This window comes from Etheostoma spectabile, chromosome 12 (assembly GCF_008692095.1).
Source record: "Etheostoma spectabile isolate EspeVRDwgs_2016 chromosome 12, UIUC_Espe_1.0, whole genome shotgun sequence".
NCBI lineage: Eukaryota > Metazoa > Chordata > Actinopteri > Perciformes > Percidae > Etheostoma > Etheostoma spectabile.
Window position 1 is genome coordinate 4577588 of NC_045744.1, and position 2143 is coordinate 4579730.

The 2143-nt window shown below is 40.6% G+C and overlaps 1 pseudogene; it reads right to left on the reverse strand.

Moving 5' to 3' along the window:
* Positions 1-2143, reverse strand: part of LOC116698801 (contactin-associated protein-like 4) — a 421932-nt pseudogene that overhangs the window by 49299 nt on the left and 370490 nt on the right.

Here is a 2143-nt window from a genome sequence, read left to right on the forward strand (position 1 = left end):
GTCCCGTAGATGCCTGTTGAAACAGAAAGGTTGTATCTTGGCAAAAGTTATGCCAATTTACATGAAAACTTATGTGTGGTCTATAATGTCATATTGAGGCCCACCCTATACTCTAGCCACCCCGATGTAACAACCACGCCCCCTCTCATACCTTGAACTGTTTTAGCTAAATGCTTGTGAGTGGTAGTATTGAAACACAGAGAGAGCTCTGTTTTAATTAGTGATGGTTTGCCCGCCCATATATGCTTAAGCCACACCCCATTTAATTATCCTAGCTCAATATTTTTGAATCACAAAAGGAATGATACCATGTGAACTAAGCATAACCCATTGCTTTCTATACGAATTAGAGAACAGTCTAACTCATACCAGGAGTGGGGATTTGAACCCACGAGGACATCTGTCCATATGCATCTTGAGTGCACGCCTTAACCACTCGCCACCTGTTATGATATTAAAGTCTGGCAAAATCAAATGTTGTACCTGAACCAGAGTACTTATACTCCATAAAGAGCATGGGCATGGCCAATGGACCCTAATTTGTTTTAATTGCCCTTGGCACATTTTTGACGGCCTCAATATATACGAAAACTCACAATATTGGCCACCCCATAAACACAGCTTTGCGAGATACAGCCATTTGGCCCATACCTAGAAGCGGGCTCCATCCGTCCCCTTTTAATGCGTGGAAGGCATTAACTTGGAACAGTAGTTTTTCTATCTTCACAGATTGAAATGCACCTATTGCTCATCATTTTGGACATATCCAACCGGAAGGCATAACATTTTTAATTTACATTTTTAAATTACAGACCGACACCCCCTTTTAATAACTTGAACCACTTTACTAGGCTCTTGTGAGAGGTACATTAAACTCAGCAACTAGCTCTGTTTTTATGTATGGTGTCCCTGCCCCATATGCTTACGTCATCCCTATTTTTAATCCTAGCTCAATACTTTGAATTGCCCACATTGAATTGGCCATATGTTTCTATTTTTTCACATTGATCGCTAATGCCAGGAGTATCCTGTGTCAATTAAGCGTAGACATTACTTTCCTTAATGTATAGGAACAATCTACTCATCACGAGGAGCTGAATTTGAACCCACAAGGGTAAATGTCCCAAATGCACTTCATACGCACCTTACCACTCTCCGCCACCCTGAAGATAACACTCTTTTAAATGGTAAATCAAAAAAGTTTTTTTTTTATCCTGACAATCGGTTACTGAGTACTCGTTAAAGGCATCCAATCGCAATACACATCAAAATTGGCCCCCCATAGTAATCGTGGAAGAAAGGAGTCTTGACAACATTTTTTGTCTCAGCCAGATGTAAAAACATACCAGACCACACCCCTTTCTAACTTGAACCTTTTAGCTAGACTCTCGTGTGACGTGTCAATTGACAATCAGCAAAGAGCTCTGTTTTAATGTGATGGTTTGCCCCACCCCTGAGACATCTTGTCCATTGCATCTTGTAGTGCAACCCTTAACCCCTCGGCCCATTCTGGAACGTTATCTAATTGGCAAAACAAATTTAATCTGACCCATTAGTTATCCGTTACCATTATTCATTTTCATGGGTTTTACTACTTCATAGCACCTTAACCCCCCCCCCCTCATCCACCTGAAGAGTAACCAAATTTTAAATGGCAATAAAAAACATTCCTGACACCTGGTTACTATTACTCCTTAAAGAGCATCCCAATCGCAATACACACTCAATTGGCACCCATGTATCGTGGAAGAAAGGATTCTGGACAAAGCATTTTGTCCACCATAGTATTTACATATAATAATAGATATAGAAACATCAAAGTTTGGTCAGAGGGTGATTTGTTTTTTCCCCCCACCACCTTCAACGTCAAGACCCAATTCCATGTGCTGATTGGCCATCATAGCAGAGAGCATGTCACACGTAGCACTCTGAACCAAGCACCCAGACACCACTCCTCATATGTATAGAAACAGTCGTGTTGACCATTCTTCTCTGCTATGATGGCCAATCAGCACATGGAATTGGGTCTTGACATGAATTGTGGGGGAAAAAAAATAACCCTATACCAAACTTTGATGTTTCTATATCTATTATTATATTTAAATACTATGGCTGGGACAAAATGCTTTTGTCCAGAATCCTT